We start from the raw sequence: 26,956 nt of genomic DNA, 5'->3' as shown, positions 1-26,956 counted from the left end.
CTTGTAAAGTAACAACTAGTTGTATATACATTTGGTTGCTTAGCTGGTTGGTTTATACTATCTGTTTTGATAGGTGGCTAAAAAATGAAAAGATACATTTAAAATTAAAACATTTAAATGGATAGTGTTATTCTATTATTCTCTGTTATTTTGTTATTCAGTGAAATTGTTTATAAATTAGTATCTAGCTCGGTGAAGGAGCATTCTGATATTTGTTTTAAAAATGTAGAATAGGGGCTAATAAACTACCTCATGGAATGGATTATATAACCCCATAGAAATAAGAAATAAGTTTGTCTCTTTTGGAAGAAAAATGGGCCTCTGACAGCATGGCATTTTCCTAAACTATTTAGGAATTAATTGCATCAGTACCTGGTAGTGTTTCTTTTCTTTTTCTTTTTTAAAAAATAGCCTATCTTTAGTATTTCCATTAAAAACTTGAAAAAGATTTTAAAAAATAAACATCACCTTTTGAAGTATCGGTGCAATTTGGCTCATCGGAAAAGTCTGTAACCTAAGTGAAAAGGGAGAAAATGTATGATATTTGACATAAATTAAACTTAACTTTAGAATTCAAAATTAATATTATTGTTCCAATAATTATCAATTTACTCCCCCAACTTACATTTGGTGCAGAAACCTATTATGTCCTTTGACATTTAGATTTAAAAGCAGCGCAACAGGCTTTTCCACCCCTTCTCATTTACAGGTATGCCACATATCTTCCCCAAATTATATGGAAAAGGCATTAGAATAAAATGTCAAGGTATCAGTGTTGATCACAAACTTAATATTAATTCAGAATTCTGAAAATACCAGTTCGGTTTTGTCACAAGGAAGAAAAAAGCGGCAAAGTTTCTTTCATCTATAATGAATCCGAAAGAGAATTTCAAAACACAGGAGGAGACGCTTCAAGTTCAAAGAAATCGAACCTTGAACTTTCATAGATTGGAAGGTTAATAGGAGCAAGCAAGAAAGCTCTTTTAAAATTCAAAATTATGCTGAATCCAAAATATTTCATCTTAACTTTTTCAAAGGCTGACTTATTACTATTGTATTTCCAGAGTTGAGTCAATTCAGAGAATACATTAGCAAATGCCAAATGCAATATAAGTGTTCGATTGGCAAGCAAGTTACAACTGCATCCAAAAATGCCTTTGGGAGCTATGCCGGCTTGATTTTAAATTGGGCCATTTTCAGAAATGTGACTCTTTTTTTTCCCCGGGTCACATTCATATCCTCTCATCAATTACATTAGAAACCGTGTGCCCTCACTTATTTGCTGGCTCTTGTGGCTTTTCCTCTTTTTTAGTGCCATCAGGGGACTCAGAAGGGTAGGTCAAATGGATCGTTTCAGCAGAGTCCCTGGCTCAGCCGAATTTTCTGTCTCCAGGCCAGGGAAGGTAAGCAGAATTATTGTCAATTGTTTGTTATTTTCTGAAAAGGTGAATTGCATAAAACTCCACACAGTAAAATGAAGACGTTGCCATTCCTCTCTTCATCTATTAGAAGAAAAGAAGGCTGGAGGAGCAATTAGGGCTAACAGACAATTAGAAAGAGAGTTAAAGGAGGCATATTATGTAACAAAAAAGAGAGTACGTGGCACCAAAATCGGATTAATTCAATAGTACTCTTGACCACAGTTACACATACATCAGTGGTGGGATTCAGCCGGTTCTGTCTGGATTGCGTGAACTGGTAGCAGCAACTGCGGGAGGCTCCACCCAACCGCTCGGACGTAATGTGCGACTACTGAGCATGTGCAGAAGGCCATGTGCATGCGCAGAGGTGGCATGTGCAAGCTCACATTTGTGAACCAGTAGGGAAGGTAAGTGAACCTCTGACACAAACACACACACACACACACAAAGAGAGAGAGAGAGTACTAGAGCTGCATTGTTGCTTCATTCTTTCTCTTTCCTATGTGCCTCTAGTTTAGAACATCTCCCATGAAGGAAAGAGGAGAATGAGACAAAACCTCTTTAGAAATATATGTGATGCAACATATGGTGAACTTGGATTGACCATGATAGATAGATATAGATATAGATATAGATATAGATATAGATATAGATATAGATATAGATATATGAAAATAAGAGGCTAGCATTAGGAAACATGAAAAGTTGGTTTTCAGAGCCACTACAATCTATCTCATCAATATCCACTAACTTTTGAATCTTTGTGAAAAAAGGAAAATTGTTTTATTGAAAACATAACCTTGTTGCTATCCTAGATTCCTTGGCTTGCACTTCAGGACTTTTAACAGGATAAATTGATATCTAACGGCCTTCAAAAGAATTCTTTATGTAGCAAAAGGTCCTCTCTCTCTTTCTTCAGTTAGTGATAATTAGAAACAGCCATGATCATTAACTTTCATGACTATTTTTAAAAGAACAAAGGAAAATAAGTCATGTCAAGTTTAGCTATCGCAACACATTAAATTTTGTCCAATCTATGACTTTTTCTGTATTTTTGTCATTATGACAGCAGTAGCTATAGCATTTATGATATTGCTGGCTGAGGAATTCTGGGAACTGAAGTCCACAAGTTTTAAAGTTGCCAAGGTTGGAGAACCCTGGCACTCTCTGGGCAGTTTACAATGTAAACATGATTTTGCACATTGCCACCAAAAATCTGGATCCTCATTTTACTGACCTCAGAAAAATGGAAGGCTGAATCAACCTTGAGCCCATCAGGATCAAACTCTAGGCTGTGGACAGAATTTACCTGCAATACTGCACTTTAACCACTGTGCTACCAGGGCTACTTAACAAGCATAGGAGAGGATGTACACCGCCTAATTTGGGAATGTAAGCCTTTTATTCAAGTTTCTTCCAGCCCTCTCATATCTGTAAACATGTATTCCAGCAACTCAGGTGTGCAAAAGACATACCACAGATTTTTATCTCATTTGACTAATATATTTCATGTAACCTGCATAATTATAATTCCATTAATAGACCCCTGAATTCTACATTTTCCTTTTGGGTTGAGGATGGGAGAAACAAACACTAGAAATATCAAAGCAACCTAAATGCAACAATGCCAAATAATTGAGCTTATTTCCTTAGAAAAGTAACAAATAGACAAATCCCCCCTCCCCCAAAAAATCCCAAGGAACTAAACACCAGTGTCAAAGAGAATGAGATACTCTGTATATAAAGTCTGAGAGAAGCCAGATGCTATTTCTGTATAGTTGTGGGTGAAATACCCACCTAAATACAGAACCAAAGAGTTTGGAGGTAGATGTTTCAAGTTATCTTTTACTAGCATCCTGACAATGGACTTGTTGGTGCCTATACATTCTGCAGTTCTACGGGCACCTCAAGTCTTCTACTGATATTAGGATTTTGTAATATAACCAATGTCTTTTATTGCACCCATATATTAATTTCTTTCTTAGAACACAAGAGATACTTGTTGTGGTCCATCGGCGGCCTGTGGAGCTGGCAGCACAGTCAGACAGTGAGGAGGCTGGGGAGGAACATGAGCCAGTCCTGGAGTCTGGGGAAGGCTCGGATGAGGGCTCTGCATCAGAGGCAGAGATGGGGCCAGGGCCATCTGGGAGTTATGTGCGGACTCCGGAGCCTTCAGAGTTGGACATCAGCAAGGCAGAGGAACAGGGGGAGCCTGTTCCCAATATGCACATGCACAGAGCTGCCAGAAGGCAAGAACAGTTAAAACAAAAGGGATGACATGAGAGTAAGGCTTGGAGATGATTGGACCCTCCCATAAGACATAAAGGAGGAGCAAAGGCACATGAGCCTTTGCAGGAAGCAATGATGTTTGTTCTGGTTGGTTTAAATTCTGCAGCTCCATTTTGACTCTGTGCTCCTTGCGGCCTTGCAAAGCTATTTGCCAATTAGGTCTTGGCAGCATGTCAAGGGAGATAAATGTGACAGTTGGTCTCCTAATGGTTACATATTTTTTTTTGCCTGAGCCTTTTGTGTTTTCTTTCCTATTTCTTTTTTTAAAAATAATTTTTATTAAACAGGTTTTTTAAAAAACAAATTTTTTTTTTTACAATTTTCTTCTTTTCAACATTTTCATATCAGTAAACATTTCTTACATATCCATTTTTCTCCCTTACATCAAATTACCATTTATACATATGATTCTAATATTGATTTATATACATAAAGATAACAATGTACTCAATTTTAATCATACATTCTGTGTCCATTCCATTTCCACTTGTTTGTTATTACATTTCAACTCCTATATCTTCCTCATTTACTCTTTCCTTGCCCTTTATACCTCTCTTCTAACCATTCATGCCATTTCTCCCATACCATGTAGTATTCTGTTTCCTCCTTTTCTTGTATTTCTTTTGTGAGCTTGTCCATCTCTGTGCACTCCAAAACTTTTCTAATCAAATTTTCTTTTGTTGGAGTATTATTATTTTTCCAATTTTTCCTTTCCTATTTCTATTCACACTTCTTCCTCCTCTACCTCCATCTACCTGACAACATCAGCACATTATCATAAAATAGCAATAATGTTGTGGTGTGTCTATTGACAGCAAGGTGTGCGATGATCCAAGTATTGTATGGTGATATTTATTAAAGAGAGCAACAATGGTAGAGGAAGAGAAGCAGTTCTCCTCAACAGACATGAATATCTGTTACAGTCACACTAAGTCCTGTTAAATGGACCATACACTACTTATCCCTTTGATAAGGATTAACTGAAACCATATACCCATGATGGCAAATCTATGGCACGCATGCCAGAGGTGGCACGCAGCGCCCTCTCTGTGGGCACAGGAACCGTCACCCCAGTTCAGCTCTACCGCGCATGCGCGCATGCCTCCCACCAGCCAGCTGGTCTTTGGAACTGCCACACATGCGTGGGGGGCATGCACATGCATGCATGGGGGGCACGTGCAGACATGTACACATGCATGCGCGCGCACGCATACACTTTGGCCACTTGTTCCAGAAAACGTTAGCCATCACAGCCATATACTGTACATAAAACATATAAAACAATTTTAAAAAACCTTAATGAGGCCAGAAGTAACCAGTGCTTAGACCATTGATGTGGGTGGTCTATACCACCAGTGATTATATTCAAATAATATGTCCCTTAGTTGCACTGATAAGACAACAGTTTTCCCATGAGATGTTACACATGTAGACAATTCAGCTGTAACAGAGCAATAGTCCCCCCCGCTTACTATTGTAGCACCTTCAGCACAATCTTAAAATCAGAATCATCTAACAAGGTGTCTTATGCCTCCAAGCCATGATCACTCTGCTCAAAATTTAATGATGAGTTTTCACCCATTCCATGTTCCTTGGGTATATGACGTCTGTTTTGCCAATCCTGTTATCAGGAGTCACAACAAGATACAGGTTTGCTGCTCACATTTGGGAGTAATTACAGCTAGCTGTCATCCTTAATCACTATTCATTTGCACATAATCTCCATTGTTATGAACCACCCAGAGTCATGGAAAGTTGGACAGCATACATTTAATTAATAACTATAACAATAAACAGAAGGAGAAGCACCAGGTGATACAGACCAATTATCTGCTTACCAACCACTTTCATATTGCTAATTGGTGTACTAATCGTCCAACAGCATCTAGTTGAAAACAAGTTCTTTCCTCCTAAGCACAAAGGAACCACCCAAACAACAGAGGAACAAAAGATCAGCTCCTATTTGACAAGATGATTTTGGAAAATTGCACGAGAAGGAATGTGAATATAGCATGGGCTTATTATAAGAAGGTATTTGACTCTCTGCCATAGGATTGCATAATCAAGTGCCTGGAAATAACAGAAGTCACTAGAAACATCAGAAGTTATGTGCAAAAATTGAGGACACATGCTGGTCAGTGGTGCTAGTCAATGGTGAGAGGTTAGACAGGTTAATATCAAGAGAGGAATCTTTCAAGGAGACTCACTATCACCACTACTGTTTGACATTGCACTGATTCCTCTGTCAACAATATTGAATAATTAAGCGAAGACTCCCAAAAATGGTGGGAAGCGAAGTGTCCAGAAAATGGCATGCTGAGCGATGGGTTGATTTTTTTTCTCTCACCAACAAACAGCTGACTTTGCTGCTAAAGCTGGCTCTTTGGCAGCATGCTTCCCAAGTTTTGAATGGGAGTAACTTGGAATAACCCACAATGACCCTCGGACAAACCACTGTGTACTTGCATGGGAAGAGAATCCAGTGGATGCCAATTCTCAATAAGCGCAGCTAAAAGATCTGATTTCTATTTTTTTCAGTTGTTTGCTTTTTTTAGGCGTCCCTCTATTTTAATATCACTTTTTGAAGTTTTATTTTGCTTTGATCTATATTTTTAATGGTTAAACATCTGGCTGAATGTGATGTCAGGGTTCAAAAAAACACCCCCGATGAAATAAAACTCCAAGGCAATAGATTCCTCAAAGTTCCACTTAATTAGAGATGTTATGTTGGCACATCTGGGAAAACCCAAATCTGAAAGCTTCCAGGTTTTCCCCACCCAGTTGAAAGTTCACAACCTTGCTCCACACCCACAAGTTCATCATATGGACCAATCCATCCTTCAGGCTCAACTGGAAACAATCCCCAGTCACTCCCATCCAGGTGCAGACAAATGTCCTTGACTCCCAGAGCAAGGAATGTTGTTATGGTTATTTTTCCACCACTCCAACAAAAAAAAAGTTTCCCATTTTCCCAGGCTAAAACAGGGATGGGTTCTACTTACCTTTCCTACTGGTTTGCAGCGGGACCATGCGTGCACGCTCACTTCGCTTGTCCATGTGCACACTCTTCTGTGCATGCGCAGAAGCGTTTTGATGACGTGGTCGGTGGGCGGAGCCTCCCACCAGTTTTACTGCAGGTTCTAAAGAACTGGTGTGAACCGTGGGCAACCCACCACTGGGCTAAAATATGTGGCAGTCAAGAAGCTAAAAGAAAAAAAATGGCTTCAAAAACTGACAGGCTTCCCCCCCTCAGGAAAGGAACGCATCCTGGAACGAGTTAGAAGTCAGGGGTTACATTTATCTTATATACCCAATTACAAAAGTGAAGTTTTCATCATGTTTTTTTTAAAAAAAATTGGAGTTAAAAAACACTTTGTCTTTTGCTAAAATGTATGACTATTGTTTGACATTTCACAATGCAACCTTACTAAGGGTTACCTTTGCTGCATTCTGGTCACATAGACAAAACTGTTTGGCCAGAGTTTCTGCTCATGGGGGTAAGAAATATTTTTGTTTGTCTAAAGATTCACAGTATTGGATGCTTGGGAGGGATGTGCCTGGGGCACATGGTTTTTAGATGTATTTAAACTTTTAAATATGCTGGCATTCGTGTTACAAGCATCCTTAAATCACCTGAAATATGGGGGGAAAATACTTTTATGCACAGGGTAAAATAGCTATATAAATATAAATGTTTCGGGGTTGACAGATGAACTTTGTGTCAAATCCATTTGTTTATTGTGTTGTCCTTCTTGTACACATATTGTACTTTTCTTGTAATGCAACGAATTGAATAGAAGTCTTAAGAAATTATTTTCTCAATATTTTTGGAACTGCAGGAAAATGAGGAACAAGGCTTAAAGGCGATTCAGTGAAAAATGTGGTAATAGAGCATTTCAAAGAGATTTTCTCTTAATTAACTAAGGCAGAGACTAGCATTATAGTTTTCAAGATTCTGCAGGACCCCAAAATAACCTTAGAATGCTTTCCTGAAGAACATGTGCCTGCTTTCTCTGTCTTATCAGCTGCACGGAGTTAACAATGTATGCAAGATGGCTGATATGAGAAGAGGTCAGTAGTGGGTTTCAAATCCCATTGCTACCGGTTCGTTCATGGGTGCTCATGCGCTTGCATGCTCGTGTGAAGCTTCTGCGCATGTACAGAACTGTTCGAGTAGGTGGATCCACCCGCCACCGCTGCTACTGGTTTGCCTGATCTAGGGTGAATCAGTAGCAACCCACCACTGAAAAAGGTATATCTACACCAGCCTTTTCTATTTGTTTTTACAGCTTTGAAATAGTTTCTTACTGGTAAAATTCACATTCCAGGTTCAGCCCTGAGCACCTAGAATTGGGAAAGTCTCCACCATAAAATCCTGGAGAACAAACAAATACAGATAATACTGAGCTGGATGAAATAATGGCTTGATAGGGTATAAGGTTATGCCAGGTAGAGAATTTTTTTTTCTGTATTTATCATCTCTCATTTGGTTGGATAACAGGAAACATGTTTTCTTTTATATTGATAGATGAAATGTTCTTGCATTCATTTAGTCATAAAAAATTGAGGAGCTTCCTGGCTTTCCATTTGTTAGTTAATTTCAAAAGGAAGGTATTGGTAGGGAACTTTTGTCAGAAATTTCTGCCCAATTTAATGGAAACTTTTCAAAGGCTGTACTAAACCCTAGAACAAAATCAATCTTGCCATCTTTCAATTATTATTTTTTTCAGACAGTATCTGCATTCAGAAATATTAGGAATTCAGGGTAGCAAATATATATAGTTTATAGGGTATCAAAATTAATGAGGTGGAGTTGAAATTCTAAGATCCAAGCATTTTAATGTTTATTCATGTTTTATTCTATCAATGCAGCAAAGCACAATCGAAGGGAAGAAAAGCTTCAAAGATTGAAATCATGTGGAAAGATTAAGAAAGTTGGACTTATTCGCATTGGAAAAGATGAAATTTCACATTGTGCTAATTAACGTTTTTAAGATTTGAAAGATGAACAACGTTCAGTTTGGAACAGGAATATTCAAACATTTATTTTCCTGATATTCTTAGTTCAATCTGAGCTGTAAAGATAGTATGAGCTAAAAGCAGGGTCACAATTCAGCCTGGTTCATGCAGTTGACAGAAAAGGCATTTATCTTTGGCCCTGCCTGCAATTACAGCTCCAGATCATCTGATTTATTTGCTGGGTCTAGGAGATTGGCAAAATTCATTGTGCTTGCCGGATGATCCAATAGTGTTTTTTGATAAATATATCTTATCATGAGCCAGACAAAGTAGCTCACTTGACAAAGGATGACACAAGGCTGAGCTCAAGTACCCCTGAGGAAAGCACGCAGGGAGGGATATGGAAGGCAGTAACACAAAATACAGGGAGTATGGCAGATCTAGCCAAAGAGCAGACAAAGATGATGGATAGTTTTAAAGTTGTGGGAGAAAAAAGGAACGTTGATATGTCTGCAGTGATATTTCAATGCACAACAGGGCTGTCTTTTTCTGTTCCTTTCATCAAGTGAGCATGAATAGTGTGTCTGCCCTATCCCTTTGTACGTAGACCTAAGTCTTTGTAGCATTCAGTCTTGTCATCTCACAAGGAGACATATTTTTTTATGGTTACCGCTGTAGTCAGACAATAGCTTTATGGGGATCCTCCAAAATATCACTAAGTCTTGAACTCGTTAATGCCTCATTGCACTTCCCTCCCCACTCTTACATGTATCCTTGGTAATTCCCAGTGCCCAAAGTGAAACATGTTGGCAATTTTTAAATGATGTAGACCAGGGGTCTCCAATCTTGGCAACTTTTAAGACTTATGGACTTCAACTCTCCAGAAAAATTGAAGAATTAAAGTACCAAATAATCTGAAAGTTAGAATAAAATATATCCTTATCCATCTATGAATATTTAGCAGTTCAAAGTTATAATTTATCTCATCACATTCTCTTTTGGAATCAATACACCATTTCATTAATTCCATTGATTTAGGGTATGTAAAATCTAACTCTGTTGCCCATAGCTCTAATTGTGACACTTGAAGATATTGATTAAGTATTTTATGTATCATTGAACTAATTCTTTCAGAAAGTCTCTGGAGTTATTCATTTTTTGTTTATGTCCTTTAAAAGAATGTTGAGCAGCTATCAGAGACAGACCCAAAGAGGAAGTTAGGAATCTGTCTTAAGAAAACAATATATTCCTGAATTTTTTACATTGCCTGAGAAAGGTTTTTATTTTGCTAAAAGATATGACAAGAATTTCATGATCATACCTATACCATTAAGCTGCAATCTCATGGTTCAATGATATTCTAGGACAGGTGTTGGCAACCTTAAACACTCAAAGAGCCACAAAGGTCCTAACTGGAAGCCCCCATTCAATTCTGGAGCTGACCGGAAGTCCGGTTCCCCCATCATAGTCTCCTCCTAGCATGGCACCTTTTTCCTCTGCTGACCAGAAGTCCGGTTCCCCCACCATAGAGTCTCTTCCTAGCACATCATCCTTTTTCCTCTACCTATCCTAATCGAAAGCCCTATTAATTGTGGAGCCGACCAGCAACAGGAAGCCGCAGCAGAGGGATGAAAGAGCCACATGTGGCTCCAGAGCCACGGGTTGCTGACCCCTGTTCTAGGACATAAGCTTTTACATGGCATCCAGCCATTTTATTTATTATTTTATTAGTCAGTTTCTGTAGCTGCCCATCTCAACAAATCATTCCAGGCAGTGAACAATATCAAGTAAAACACAATTACGGTACACCATTCATACAAAAATTAAAGTGTATAGAAACTGAGGGGAAAAAAATCACAATCAACATCACTAATATAGCCTGGAGACAGGTTCTTTCACGCATTCAGGGACTGAAGCCCTGACATACAGAGCCAGGTCTTTAGGGTCTTATAAAAGGCCAGTAGAGTTGGGGCATCCTAATCTCATCAAATATGCTATTTTCTTGACTCTTCAGTGGTGGGATTCTACCAGTTTGGACCAGTTCAGCTAAACTGTTAGTTCTGACTATCAGCCGTGAGCGAACCAGTTCGCTCGGCTTTTGAAGTGGGCCTGCCCCACTGGCCGCTGTGTTATACTCATTGGCATGGCAGAGTGGATTGCCATGCCTCAGCTGTTTTCCTTGCCGGCAGCAATGTGGAAGGTGAGTTTTCTCTGAACTGTGTCTGGTGTGCGCACTTAGCAAACCGGTTGTTAAACCAGTAGGATCCCACCCCTGCCTTGTACATAGCCCTTGTTCCCTATTCTACCTCATACACAATTACCTGAGCTGGGAGTATTTACATCTGAACTCAGTGAGATTTACTTCAGAATAGCTATGCATAGTACAAAGTAACATGCTAGTAAGATGAACCTGATATCTGGCTTCATGCAATCATACAGTTTTCTTAGCAGTATTGCAGAAGTGGATAATTGTTGTCTTCTTCCTGAGATTTTTTTTTCCAGTTTCCACTCTAGTCATGGTTATAATAACATCCTAAATAATGAAATAATAATAATAATAAATTTTTTTTCCAGCTAACAGTCAGTAAGGTCACTAACCAGTCCTCATCTACAGTAGTATGGAAAGCCTGAATCTTCTGACAATGCATCGTAGGCACCATTCTGCTAAATTAATGCCTTTGAACATGGAGTGGCATCGCTGGCCTTTGGAATGACCTCTTAGTGCAGAAATATGACTGTTAAAACTAAGAAAAAGGGGTGCATTATCATTGGTGCCTGATCTGGCATTAAAGTTGCCTGCTGATATAAGACCAGCTTCTGGATAAGTCCAAGTGAATTGTGACAGGTAGTTCTCTAGTTTATCCCAGTTTATTAAGAAAGGCAACCTTCAGGATGGAGACTAGATATTTATAATTAGAAAACCACATCTTGCTAAGTTGACCCCAGAGGCCATTGCCATTTGCACTGGAGAAATTCAATAGAGAAATTCATTCCATTAAAAAAAAATGCTAACTCAGGAAAATGGCTTCCATATTAACATCAGAGGAGCTTATGCTGATTGAGGTTGATGAAGCTCCAGATTCCTGTTCAATGGCACTGTTAGCAGTGAAGGCTCAGGAGCTGAAGAGATCAGCTTCCTTTTAACAGGCTAAATTTGCAAAATATATGGAATTAAAAGCATCTTCTTTCCAGGGATTCAGGCTAAATTATAGGGGCACAGCAGAATTTGAACTTTGGACTAATATTATCGTATTAATTCAAATCCATAAATCTGAACTTCTGGACTAATATTATCATCGTACAATTTTGCAGAAGCGAAGAAGATAATTTATGCTATGCCTTCAACTCCTTGTTTGAGGGAAGATTGTCTAAATGTGGGAACCAGCACCTAGAATTATTTAATAAAAAACAGCATAATATAGGAAATAATAGTATAGTAGTAAAGTATAATGTATCCTATCTATCTTATATCCTATAGGATTTAAAATAGTATAGGAAATAAATAATATAGGAAATAATATGTGTATGTATTTATATCTAAACGCAGAAGAAGCAAAACAAATAAAAATTGCAATACCACCTATTAATGGCACAAAGTAATCAGTAATCAATTTTAAAATATGGGCCTGTCCTTAAAAATCATTTGGAAGTTTCAAGTGGTCCAGGACATAGCAACATAAGCTGTTGTATGCCTTGTCTCAACAAGCCCACTGCTTATACCAACCCTATGTTTTTAAAAAAAGAAAATAAAGAAAAAGAAAGCATAATTTACTGTAGTGGATGTCATTCTAATGACCTGCTTTGGTTGTATTCTTTCACTTTTTCTCTCCCTTACTATTTCTTCTCCTCCATGGATCTTCTAATCTGCATGGATCTTCTCATCAGCCTTTAATTAAGGGAAAGCCAGGTGGAGAAGAAATTGACAGGAAGTTACTCAGAGAACTTCCAGCAGGAACCAATCAGTTGCTTTTTTTTCCTGACTTCCAAAGGTCTTTCCCTTCAGCCAGAAAGGCTGTCCAGCACCAGACTGCCTGCCATATGGGGACAGCATTGAAGTGCCAATCAGCTGTGCATCCAGACTGTCCAATGCATCCAAATGCTCCTCATAAGGCTGGGCTGAACATTAGTTCTATATTTTCCTCTAACCTTTCTTCTGTCTAATGGGAAAGAAAATCAATTTTATTCGTTTCTTCAAAGGAGAGAAAAATTGGGAATAATTCTCTCACATGAAATATGGTGTTCTTAGACTGACCTGTTACGAGATGTGCATAATTTCTCTGTTTTATTACACAATCATCTCTCCTGCCATATGCAGTTCTCCCAGGTCCCACATTTCAATTAAACTCTACAAGAGCTCCTGCCAGTAGGTGTTGTGGTCCGCCAGCAGCCTGTGGAGCTGGCAGCAGAGTTGGACAGTCAGGAGGCTGGGTAGGAACATGGGCCAGTCCTGGAGTCTGGGGAAGGCTCAGACGAGGGCTCTGTGTCGGAGGCAGAGATGGCCATGTGGGAGTTATGTGCGGACTCCAGAGCCTCCAGAGTCGGACATCAGAGAGGCAGAGGAACAGGCTCCTCCTGTTCCTACTGCGCACATGCACAGAGCTGCCAGAAGGCAAGAACAGTTAAAACTAAAGGGACGACTCGGGAGTAAGGCCTGGAGATGATTGGACCCTCCCATAAGGCTTAAAAGAGGAACAAAGGCACATGGACCTTTTGCAGGAAAGCATTGTTAATTCTGTTCCCAGTTGGCATCTCTGTTTGATTCTGGACTCCGTGTGGCTTTGCCAAGTAGGTCTTTGGCAGAGTGTCAAGGGAGATAAAGGTTGGTGATTATCCTGAAGGACTTCTCCCAAAGGACTTTTTGCAACTAACTGGGACTCAACTGAATGAATGTAATTCACAGCTGTTGCAATCGAAGAGGTTTTTGGGACTAGTCATGTGTTTTAATGACTCAGGAAGCCTTGGTCACAACAGAAGGGCTTTTTTCACTGTGACAAAAAGGGAGAGAATATATAGAACAAAACTTCTGCTTCTGCCAATTAGCAATAATAAACTAACCTCAAAACTAAAAGGAGTATTAAAACATCCTGAGTTGAATTACTTTTGCAAGGGAAGAAAAGTTTAGGGTTGCTAATCAGAGAAAGAGACCATTGGTTCTTCCATTCTGATGCTACTGCCTAATAATCCACTGATCCCCTTTAGCTGTCAAGTGCCAGGGAAATCAAGGCAGTTCAAATGGGTATAAAGATTTATTGCAAGCTTAAGCTCTGTACAAGAATCTGAACTAATAACTGCCAAAAGAAATTGGCATTAGTTAAGAGTAGAAGGAATTCAAGGTGGGCTGGACTTAGATCTGTTGTGCATGCAAAGGGACTCGTGACTGATGACACATTTGACCCCTCCGTCAGGCTCAGCCTGGTCATCTCCTGCAGTTGTGCCCCTAATAACTTTTCTGAATGGAAAAGGCTGGGCTGAAAGGAATGTGACAATTTTGTGAATCAGAGAATGTGAGTCTATCTGCAAGCTACAAGTATCCCCTTATTTTAAACATGCAAAAAAAGAGGGGGCTACAATATTGGAATTTTTAAAATCTCCTCTTTTCAACCTGTGTGAGAATGTCTTTATTAACTTCATTGTAAGCAAATACACAGTATCAAAGTCTCCAGCTCTTTATTTGCAGTTATATATTTTGCATGGAACATTCAAGTATACGTATACTTATCACATTCATGTATACTTGTATACTTATACTGAATACTTATCATATTCAGCACGTCAATCAATTCTGCAAGATAAATATGGGCATTTTGGATTAATTCTTGGCATTAATTCTTTCTTTGCGCAGTTTTGTGTTTAACCATCAGATGGCAGTATACCCTTACAACAGAAAAACATTTACTGTTATGAATGGAATCTCTGTGCTCTAGATTATATTTATAAGAATACAAATTTAGTAGATAGTCTCAGTTAAAACCAGGATAATCCGAGATCAGTAAAGATGCTTCAGAAAATGGAATCATTGTAAGTTATTTTGAATAGTAATATAATAATATAACCTTTGCACATCTCTTCCAGAAATGAGCTGCCTGCCTGCTTCTTCAGCTATAATTTTGTAATTGTTATTAAAACATCCCTATATCAGGGGTGAAATCCAGCTGGAGAACCAGTAGCGGAAATTTTGAGCAGTTCGGAGAACTGGTAGCGGAAATTTTGAGTAGTTAGGAGAACCGGCAAATACCATCTCTGGCTGGCCCCAGAGTAGGGTGGGAATGGAGAATTTGCAGTATCCTTCCCTTGGAGTGGGGTGGGAATGGAGATTTTGCAGTATCCTTCTCCTGCTACGCCCACCAAGCCATGCCCACCAAGTCACACCACGCCCACCAAGCCACGCCCACAGAACCGGTAGTAAAAAACTGGATTTCACCACTGCCCTGTATGTTAGCGAAAAGAAGAATACTACAACACCAGAATGGAGTGTTATTGTCATCCTTAAGTAGAGAGTCACCTTCCAACTAATAATAGCACAATAATTTATTACCAGTCAAGTCTTGATATAACTAAGGTTTAACAAAGCTAAAGCACAGTTAGTTTTTTACCGTAAACAGCATTGAATCACCTGTTTAGCAAACTGTGAATCATTCATGTATTTCTTTAAAATATGTATACCTCTAGCCAAAGAATCTTGCCAAATGAACTTGCTTCCCATCAATGTTTTATTGCCAGATTTCTCTCATATCTTCCTGATGGATTTCAGCATGCTATAAAAATGGGATTGTGGGTTGATAGCTCGCATTACATTTCCCTGCTAACTCTTTTGTTCGCCCCATCCTCAACATGGTGACTGAAGAATAAGCTGTATTCTTATCCAGTGAAGCCTGTGTGTATGGAGACCTGTATTTTCAGTCAAGTAGATACTTTCTTTAGACGTCCAAGATAAAACATCAGGATCTGATAGATAAGACACAGAATGGAATGGAAAGTCCAGTTGTTCAGTCTTAGTTCCTTTAGAACAGGGGTGTCAAACTCACATTGTCACGGCACCATCACACGAAGTATCAGGACTTCTTTCCCCTTCGCTAAATCTGGCGTGGGTGTGGCCAGCACGTGATGCAGGGTTTGACAGCCTTGCTTTAGAAATATCAATAGACAAAGTACACAATAAAGGGGTGGAACTCCTATCACATGATCACAGTGCCATTGTGCCGTCACAGTGCCATTTTGACCCCCCATGGACAACTCTGCTTGCTCCTACCTATTTTCCAACCTTTGTGATTGATATCTAAAGAAGCACTGTACTAATCCTATTCAAAGATATTGGCTTATATTCAAAGTAGAAAGTTGTAAAGCTATCTAGTGGAAAATCAATTTATTCAATCAATTTTCTTAATGTCGTTGTTTGCTGTCAATTATGCCTTGGAAACAATTACAGTATTTGTTTAAATCGCACTAGAGATTTTTCTCTACTTGCTCAAAGAACAAAGAAAATGAGCAAAGTATGTAGCAAAATGATCTGAGCAAATCTGAGCATGAATACAGACAACAATCTTAGAGAACTGTATTAAGCAACCAAGCATATAAAGATACTAAAAAACTTTATGGCAGAACAATTTGTTTTACAAAATATGAATCATGCTTTCCAGTTTTCAGATAGAAGAATTCAAAGGCTAAAAAGAAGCTCAATAATTAAAAAAAAAACATGTTATGGTTTCTTCTACATTCTAATGTAGTAGTTGCAAAAGTAAGCATTTCACCATAAAATAACCACATTTTACTTTTTTTTAAAAGCACTGTTATTGCAATAGTATATATTGTTTCCATGTTTCGTTAATCTGTCTGAAGCAACCTTAGGATATAAGAACATAATAAAGCTACTTTTGTGTCATAAAATGTATCATTTTGATACTGTTAGATATTTACATACATTACATTCTGAATTAATCTATCTCAAATGAGTACATTTCATCAAAAGGCTACGTCCTGTTAACTGGGACCTGAATATTCAAACATTTGCTGACATTTATGTAACCATCAGCCAATGCAGGAACTTAGTTCATAAATTATTTGTTGCCATCACAATATGGCAATAATTCTCTGTTTCACTCTGGCCAATAATCCTCACTAGTAAAAAGATAGTAATTCAGGATTTATAGTGAGAGTATATAGTGTATAATGTATAATGTACTTTTGGGGAGCTAGCAAGACTGGAGTAGAGGGAAATGAAGTTATTATATTGTTCCTTCCCAGCAAACATTTAAGGCATGCAACCTTTAATTCAATAGGTGACCCTGAGTTCTAACTTTCTGAGAAAAGCAGAGAAAACTTCTGTATCCACGTTATTCATTACTTAAGCCATTGGGAGCTTAAACAAGTTAAAGTGGTTTTTTTTTAGTTCTCTTAATGTTTTAAGTAATTCAACCTTAAAATAAAAATTTATATCAACCCCACTCATCTCATTGTTCTGTATTTGTGAACAAAAATGCCCCACATAATCAGCTTGATGAATAGCTTTGATAAGTACATCATCCTTGACTCAGTTTTATTTTCTTTCTAAGTGCCAACAATTGCAATCAATTCAATTTTCAAACCAGTGTTAGTAAATTCCTATATTAATTATCTATTACAGTATATGTATAAAAACTTGATTATGCCTATACTGAAAAGACTGTGAAATTATCTTTCTTGGTGACACCGCCTAGAATATGCACTGGCCTTTTCTTTTACCTACAGATACAGTAATGCAAACATATATTGGACTTAGAATTTGATTTAAATATAGGTTCTTACTGTACACATATCAATATCTATGTGAGTAGGTTACACAGAAACTAGAGATCTTCCCTTGTTGCTTTTTAAATACTTTTTAAAATGCCCCAAACAAAAATATATTGAATGTTAATGAATGTCAATGAGTCATAAAATGACAAAGAATGTCAATGAATCATAAAAGGAGATTCTGCTGTTGCAGTTGTTAATTAAACACTAGAAAGCTAACATTCAAGAATGTGGGGGGAAAAAATTTGAGAGGAAGGTGTACTTCTCAAAATTTCTGATGGAAGTCAACTATGAAATGGCAAGAAGACTTAAAGTCACATAGGCTGGAAGGAAAATTACAGATCTATTTACTGGTGGTGGTTGTGACATTTATATCAAAGAACAAAGGAAGCATTTGTTGCTTTAGAACTACTGACATGCTGGTTGATATGATCAGCCACGGGGAAGAAAATCAATAAAAAATAATTACAGAAGAGCAAGGATAAAAGGCATAGATAATGTGTCTTTTGGCTGCCGATGATATGGCTTTAAAGATTATAATATGAATATGAGTGAATGCATTTAGACAGAAATAATATTTTTCATCTATCTTAATCTCACTGTAAGTACAAGGAGTTACATTGTATTAACGGGTTAGGGTATTTAGATTCCTCCTCTTGTCTTCTTTTCATTCCTTAAATTTATCGTCTCAACCATTATCATAATTTAGGTTATCGGTTGCTCACAATTCTTAATAAAAGTTTTGAATCCTCAGAAACCATCCAGGATGGAAATTTGAATAACTAAGATGAAAGCTTTTAAAGCCTAGAAACCTTTATAAATTTTATAGAATGCCCTTTCTAGAGTTTTCTGTGACAACAAAACATCAAAGAATCTCACACTCTTAATGATTAAAATAATAATTCTGGTCTTGATAGAGATGTTAATGATCCCTGATTTTTTGAACTATAACCTCACAAGGCAATTTTAAAAATATGAAATGAAAATATTTAATTAAAACATCATTAATCCTCTTTTTTCTTTCCTTTGATTCCAGTAGGTGACCTCATTACATGTTGAATATCTGTGCATATATTTAACTTATTATTAGCACTTAATTATTGCAACCATCGGATATAACAATGTTATTTTTGTTATGTTACTTACTTATTGGTTATATGATAAAAAATGAAAATGTGATTAATGGGCAAATTCAACCTATAAGGATTAAAAAAGAACCTATTAAGAATAACTAAAAACAAGTTGCAATTAAAATCAAGTGAAGTTAGATTTACAGAGTGGATGAAATTGTTTATGTCACTCAGCTGCTTCATAGGCAAAGGCAACTAAATACCAGAGACTCTGTTTTTTCCATAAAAGTTCAATCTTACAGCTATCTGGCCATTGTGCTTTCATTAGAAGGAGAGGATCCAATTAGTTGGAGCAGGCCGTAGCTTAAGTTGGACAATGAAAAAGATAATGTGAAATATCTTTTAGATGTCAAAGGCAGAGACACCTGGATATAAGGAATTTTCTTGTAGCAGCCTTTGGATATAGCAGAGGCATCTGCTGCATCCCAAATTTTGTCAAGACTGATTGCAGAGAAGAGGTCGTGATATAGTTTAAATATTCCACTCGTATTCTAATTCTTTTTATGAGCTGTGGTGGTGCAGTGATTAGAATGCAGTACTGCAGGCTACTTCTGCTGACTGCCAGCTGACTGCAATTTGTCAGATCGAATCTCAACAGCCTCAAAATTGACTCAGCCTTCCATCCTTCCGAGGTCGGTAAAATGAGGACCCAGATTGTTGGGGACAATATGCTAACTCTGTAAAACCGCTTAGGGACGGCTGTAAAAGCACTGTGAAGCAGTATATAAGTCTAAGTGCTATTGCATACCAAGGGACATTTTTTCTTATTTCCAATGGTACTGAGATCAATTTGTGTAGAAACATCTGATATCCCTTTCTTAAACTAGAGAGCTATTGAATCAATGAATATTTGCATGCACAAATAAGTCCCCTCAGAAAAGCACTAGGGATGTTTTCTAAATATATGCTTCATTTGTTCAATCACATGAAGTTTGGGTAGTCAAAAATCTGGAAGGGAAATTACCCAATATTTTACAGCTCTAAGAATTTGTTGGTTAGTACCTTAACATCACCAACAGAAAACTATATTCCACGCATGGAATTCTGTTCAGTCTATGATTCCATAGGTCAAAACTAACAATGGCTCAAATTCAAAATATTAGGTATTGATATCAGGGTGTTGAATTTAGTAATGAGACTTCACATAAATATCATCTTTCAAATCAGATATTATATAAAAAGCCTTCTGACTCAATTATTTCTACAAAGGGTGTTAAATAGAGAAGCATTCTAGCTTTCCACTCTTATTCAATCTCTTCATTAACAGTATTATTTTCTTCTTGAAGGATGCCAAGTTCTTCCTGCTCAAAATCACTGACAGGGAACCTATCTGCTGTCTTCGGTGCCAATGATCTAATCTTACTTTCCACTACATCAGTTGTTCTGCACAGATTGCTGTCTTATTTAGCTGAAAAGTAAAAAGAAGATCATCTGAGCACTAAATCAAATACTATGGTCTTGGGCCAGAATCTCCCCAGACATTAAAAAGCAGGCCCTTACTCTATTGAGCAAGTACCTGTTTATTAATACTTTAGTCCCTTATTTATATTATTTTGCAGCTGGCTAATCCAACTTTGTGCTATAAAAAGGTAAGGCAGTTGTGCAACTAAATGTTCTACTCAAATGGTGGTACCCCTCTGTGGCAGTTACTTATGTCATACAGCACTGCATCTTCTTAAAATGCTCACCTTATTTTTCTTCACGGAGTGGAGTTATGAGGGAGTTCTCCAGTATTTCATCTAAATCATTTCAAAACAAATTTTTCAATCTTTTCAAAACAAATTCTATCTGGGCAGTCCTCAAAGGCATTCTGATAGCTTTCCTTAAGCCGAGACAGGCATCGATCCTTAGTCCCTTCAAATAATGTCAGAACTTTATTTCTTTTCAATTTTTTTGTCATTTCACATAAAATTCTTTAAAACTCTCACTCTTTTTTGAATCCAATATAGGAAAGTTACCCAGGTTTCTTTCTTGGTTTGTTGTTTGTATAACCCTTTTAATTATTAAGGCATCAGCGTAACGTCTTTTTCCATGTCATTCTTGTAGCTGTCATTTCTAAGCCCACTTCCAAGCCAGTCTCAATCTTCTCATGTAGGGTTTGATCCTCTTTCATAACAGCATTTAGACAAGTCTATCTATAGAGGCAGATGCTGTTAAGGTTTATTGTTCAAAAATATTCTTCAGTATGTCCAATGTTAAAATATTTTGCTTTATTCAGTATTAGTAAGTCATGTTTGATTTCTTATTTAATGTAATCTATAGTTCCCTTTGGTTCCAATTTTTAAAGTCTTATCTCATTATGATTTTTAAAATCAAATCAATTAATTCCAAAATCTTATTTCAATTTTTTTTAAATTAAATGTTTAATCACTCTTGGTGTTTCTTTAATAAAAAAAGGTTTTAAACTTGTAATTAAAAGTTCCTTAATGTCAGGACCCAAGAACCAAGAACAACACAGATAATTACTTCCTTTATTGTTCTTTACCTACAGACAGAATCTTGCCAGATTTAAGCAGCTATTTGCTTAGGCAATAAAGCCAACTGGGTGATCTTGAGCCAATCACACTCTCTCAGCCCAACCCACTTTACAGGGTTGTTGTTGGGGGGAAAGTAAGAGAAAGAAGTATTAGGTATGTTTGCTGCCTCAAGTTATTTTTACAAATAATGTAGAATAAAAAAAAAATTAAAGCTAGAAAACTAAATCTAGAAAAGTGGGGAAGATATTGGACTACATGATCATTTGTTTTCCAAATTCCACCTGTAAGAGTCATATTTCTGATAACAGAGCTTTTCACAGTTAAAGCTGAATCTCTTTTATGAGAAATAAAAACATGGATATTTAATTTTGGGGGAATGGTACTCAGCTTATAAAAGAGCAAATTGCATTTTTTCTTCTCAGGTTCTTCTTCTAGTTTACATTCCCAAATGAAGATGATTATCAACCAATGAAACTGAATTGTATATTAAAAGCATGCTATTTAATTGCTAGACTCTGATAGTGATGAAACCAGCTTTTTGTGGCTCATCTTGTAATTAGCTTAGTTTTTACAAATTCTCTCAGCAATGTTTCTGAAAAAATATACATTTTTTTAAAAAAAAAAGTCCTTCTGTGGCTCATGCACACGTGTAAACATCTTTCATCATATGCTAAATAATCTGTGCCCATGCATTATTATAAAACCCTGTGAATTTGATACACCCAGTCCATGCCACCTACTATGACTAAGAATGCCCTAGGAAATCACTTGATTCTTTTCAAAGAAACACAAGAAAACAGTCCAATTTGGGAAAGTCAACAACTTGGGATGGGAGGGAGGGGAGAAGAACTAAAAAGATCGAGAAAGCATCCATCTCCTTTTGCAAATAGATCAGAGGCAGATGGTATAGCCAATCTCTTTTACCCGCCCTTATGTCAAAGTGGAAAAAGATGTCTGCAGAATTTCTAATAAAAGTGGAAAATGTTCCCTTAATAATGCTTCCGTCGAGAGTGATAAAAACTCCTCTGAGAAGAAATCTATCTGAACATGTTGTCATACTATTGCTTTACTGCCAAAAATTGTGACTCCATTCCACCACCCCTGGTTTTATTTTTATTTTATTTTTATAAAAGATTTGGTATCTCTATCTACTCAAGTAAATTTTCTAAATCAGAAATAAGGAGATAGTCAAGAGTGTCTGTAAACTACTGTGACATTTATATCATGTTTTCAATATGACAAATTACTAGAATCATGTCTTCCCTGCATGCAGTTTAATTTGCCCTCCGTATTCCATTTCCACTGTCATTTCTCAACTGTTTATAGCTTTCCGTCTTTTTGATAAGGAACACAGAAGGAGTTTCACTGACTAAATAAGGCAGGGAACAGATAGATTTTTGGGAGACAGAAACCTCAAACAGTGATATAAGAAAATAATAGATGTAAAAAAGTTTTTCCCTTTCTCGAACAGAAAGAAATGCAGTAAACATACTGCAATGGATATAAATGGGACAGGCTAAATAATTTTGGTTTAAAATCTATTTGTCTTTCCAGACAATGGACTGGATTTAAATTTTGTCAAAGTTTTGTCAAACTAAAATCAGTGAGATCTGTTAGATTCAATCCTGTGGATTTCAATGGACAAATCTATTTCAAAGTCTAACCTAAACACAGTCAAGTCTGCTTCCAACCCGTGACTTTAGAAAGCAAAATTCAGCTTGCTCAGCGATGCTGAAGTGCTTAGTGGAACTTCTATAGCAAGAGGCAACCTACATCCAAAGACCAATGGTTTATGTGCAAAACATGAGATACAGGCAGCTTTAGTGATTGATTTGGGAGCTTCCTAAAGACCTTTGTGTGGCATAGTTGTAGATCAAAGAGGTAGAGGAGCAGGTGCCCTTTGAGGATAAGGGAGGTGGGTCATCTCCCTGGAAATTCTAGTGGCTTTATGACTTCATCCCTGCAGACTAAAGTGTCAGTTACTGTCAGTTATCAGAGTAAAGATGCCTTCTTAGAGGTAGGTTGCTCTTCAGTAGGACTCCTGGACTCTGAGGTACCTTCCCTCTTTTTGTATTGATTGGTTTGGTAGCTTCCTAGAGACATTTGTGTGGCATGGGTGTAAGTCAAAAAGGTGGAGGAGCAGGTGCCCTTTGATAGGAGGATAAGAGAGGAGGGTCATCTCCTTATGAATTCTAGTGGCTTTATGATTTCATGCCTGCCAGCTAAAGTGTCAGTTACTGTCAGTTATCAGTTATCAGAGTGAAGTTGCCTTCCTAGAGGTAAGATCCCCATTCCTGGGATCTGGGGAAGCCTCCACAGTGGCTCAGTGGGTAAGACGCTGAGCTTGTCGATCGAAAGGTTGGCAGTTCAGCAGTTTGAATCCCTAGTGCCGCGTAACAGGGTGAGCTCCCATTACTTGTCCCACTTTCTGCCAACCTAGCAGTTTGAAAGCATGTAAAAAATGCAAGTAGAAAAATAGGGACCACCTTTGGTGGGAAGGTAACAGTGTTCCGTGCGCCTTTAGCATTTAGTCATGCTAGCCGCATGATCACAGAGACGTCTTTGGACAGTACTGTCTCTTCAGCTTGAAACGGAGATGAGCTCTGCCCCCTAGAGTCAGGAATGACTAGCACATATGTGCAAGGGGAACCTTTACATTTAGAGATACAAATGAAATTGGGTGATTTTTAATATTTGAAAAGGACGTACAACTATCAAATCAGATTTGGATAGCTTTCTTTTACTGGATTTACAAAAGAGATCTGTTACAAGATCTGTACAAAGAAAAGATGAGAAGATAGGTTTGAGGATACCTTGTTAAGAGAGTAAAAGCCAAGAATATTAAAAATACAAGGAAGGAGTTGGCTTGTTTGAGAAAGATTAAAATAAATACATAGTCATCTCTGATAGCGCCTAATGGATTTTACTGACTAGGACGTTAAGAATTTATAGTTTATGGTTAAGAGATAAGCTATGGGAAGAAGAGAGTGCTGGATATATTTTAAGAGATGGTGATAAGTTAACAAAATTGTTTGAAATTGTCATCATAAAGCAGAAAGTTACTATTTTATATTTTTCTTTTTCTTCTCTTTTCTTCCTTTCTTCACTTTATATTTTTATATTTTTGTATCTTGTATTAGTTTTATTTTTTTTAGTTGTAATCTTTGATTAAAAATGTTTTTAAAAAGGAATGGCACTGTTTGACAAGAGAAGTAGCAATCCATACCCATATTGCCATTTGAATTATGTAGGGCATGGGTCTCCAAACTTGGCAACTTTAAGACTTGTGGACTTCAACTCCCAGAATTCCTCAGGAATTCTGGGAGCTGAAGTCCACAAGTCTTAAAGTTGCCAAGTTTGGAGACCCCTGAGTAGGGTTTCCTCATGTGTTACTCAATCCCTTTCTGTGATGGCATTTGGGACTGAGGATGTGAGAGAAAAGGGGCTGGGTGTATGAAAGTACTTAAGCAAAACTTACCTATTTCATAACAAGTAGAAAATGCCTGAAGGGAGATTGAAGCTTTCCTAACTGAAAAGGAGCTTCTGTCACAACAACTGATTGACTAAATTCAGGTCAGCTTCTGGAGATACTTGAAAGAAGTATCTCAAGAAGAATGTACTAAGGAATACAAAAGCAAACTATCCAGACAAATGCCTAAGAGACTTTGAGAAAGTTTTCATATAATTGAAACAAGTAACTTGTGCAAAGTGTCAACAAAACAAATATCCAGAAGGAAAAACTTTTAGCACAAAAAGAAATGCAGATTGCTTCTCTGGCCAGACACTGTGCTTCAGACAGTCAACCAGCTTCTTTTATTAATTACCAGGAGTCTTTCTTTTTATTCTTTCTGTGAAAGAGGAGATGCAGGAAACCACTCAATGTATTTGCTCCTACTAAAAGTGATCCCTCTGTAGAAAGACAATCTCTGTAGAGAGCAATCAGGACCCAAAATGCACACAAAAAACATTTGAGTGATTTTGCAAATAAAAAGAGACACAAGCATGTGTTTCCCAACAGGAAAGGCTACCAATGACAATATTTGCAGAAAGGTTTTTGGAAGTTTTAATTGAATTGTTTCAGAGGTTTCATGTGTGTAGGCCTGGGAACAGCAAAGCTCAGAGGAGAAAGGCAGAAGAGTAAAGTGAAAACTGTAAAGACTCTCAGGGGAAATTAGAAAATGAAAATGCAAGTATTTTATCTTTGTTAGGGAAGAAGTATGAGAAACTGTTTGGTGTAGTGGTTAAGATACCATGCTACAAACAGGAAGGGCATGAGTTTTACACCTGCCTTAGGTACAAAGCTAGCTAAGAGACCATGAGCCATTTTCTCTCTGCTTTAAGAAGCAGGCAATGGTAAACCATTTCTGGAAAAAAGTAAACCTTGGCCAAGAAAACTGCAGAGATTTGTCCAGGCAGTTGCCAGGAGTCAAGACTGACTTGAAAGCACAAGCAACACACACACACACACACACACACGCACACACACACACACACACACACACACACACACACACACCAGAGGTGGGTTTCAGCAGGTTCTGACCAGTTCTGGAGAACCGGTAGCGGAAATTTTGAGTAGTTCAGAGAGCCAGTAAATACCACCTCTGACTGGCCTCGCCCCCATCTATTCTCTGCCTCCTGAATCCCAGCTTATTGGGAGGAAATGGAGATTTTACAGTATCCTTCCCCTGGAGTGGGGAGGGAATGGAGATTTTATAGTATCCTTCCTCTGTCACGCCCACCAAGCCACACCCACCAAGCCATGCCATGCCCACAAAGCCACACCCACAGAATTGGTAGTAAAATGTTTTGAAACCCACCATTGACACACACACACACAAACCCCCAGCAAGAAACACAGTGTGTCCTTGGCATAATCCTCCATCTTTGCTAAGAGAATGTAAATTAGAAACTTACTTCGATCTCTATATTATATACTATATACATGTGTACTTAATTCACTTGGTTGATTTTGAAAACATGATATGAAGCCTGTTCTCATACTGTAATAGCTGCATAAAAATGGTTGAGTAACTCTAGATGTTGGATGGTCAGATGTCCCTAGAAGTAACTGGTGGAGGCAGGATATATATATATATATATTTTAAAAAATTAAGCTTTGAGGACAATTTGCCTAGACTAGTGATATCAGTATCTGTTAAGGTTTTTATGTGTGTGTGTGTGTGTGTGTGACAGAGGTGGGTTTCAGCAGGTTCTGACCAGTTCTGTAGAAACGGTAGTGGAAATTTTGAGTAGTTCGGAGAACCGGTAGTAAAAATTGTGACTCGCCTCGCCCCCATCTATTCTCTGCTTGCCAAGTCCCAGCTGATCGGGAGGAAATGGGGATTTTGCAGTAACCTTCCCCTGCCCACTCCCACAAAGCCATGCCATGCCCACAAAGCCACACCAACAGAACTGGTAGTAAAAAAATTTGAAACCCACCACTGGTGTGTGAGTGTGAGATAAAAGAGATTCACAGAAAATTAAGATCATGTAAAAAGAAAAAAAGAGTGTACAATTTAGAATTAAAATCAGCCAATAACCTTTTCTGAAACATTTAAATAATTTAGAGAGATTTCCTTTGCAAAAAAAAAAAAGAAAGAAACACCGTTATCCCTTTATCCCATGACTGCATGGGCTTCTGGAGGAATACAGTTTTTGTACTTGTTAAATTGTTATGGTTCAGTTCTACTTCTATGGAACTGATGAAAGAACCAGAGGTGGGCTGCACTTACTTTAACAAAGGGTTTGCTGGTTGTGAGCGTGCACGTGCCCCTTTGGGAGAGAAATGGAGCTTCAAACATGCTCTTAACTCAGGCAGCTCCGGTGAGTACAGCAGGGGCAGCATGGATCACAGCTAGGCCAGCCAACAAGCCAGAAAGTTAGTTATAAATGGAAAGCATAGCACAGG

The 26,956-nt window shown here is 37.8% G+C and overlaps 1 long non-coding RNA gene across 2 annotated transcripts in view; it reads left to right on the top strand.

Annotated features, from left to right (window-relative positions):
- Positions 1-26,956, top strand: part of LOC117672372 (uncharacterized) — a 115,002-nt gene that overhangs the window by 62,303 nt on the left and 25,743 nt on the right. For both annotated transcript variants that reach the window (XR_009620198.2, XR_004593206.3), the window contains exon 3: positions 1,313-1,403. This is a non-coding gene — a long non-coding RNA (uncharacterized LOC117672372). The remainder of the gene's footprint in view (positions 1-1,312; positions 1,404-26,956) is intronic.

Source organism: Pantherophis guttatus, chromosome 3 (genome assembly GCF_059756535.1).
Source record: "Pantherophis guttatus breed Tessera chromosome 3, ASM5975653v1, whole genome shotgun sequence".
NCBI lineage: Eukaryota > Metazoa > Chordata > Lepidosauria > Squamata > Colubridae > Pantherophis > Pantherophis guttatus.
Note: the sequence above shows the minus strand (reverse complement) of the source record. Positions and strands in the feature narration are given on the sequence as shown.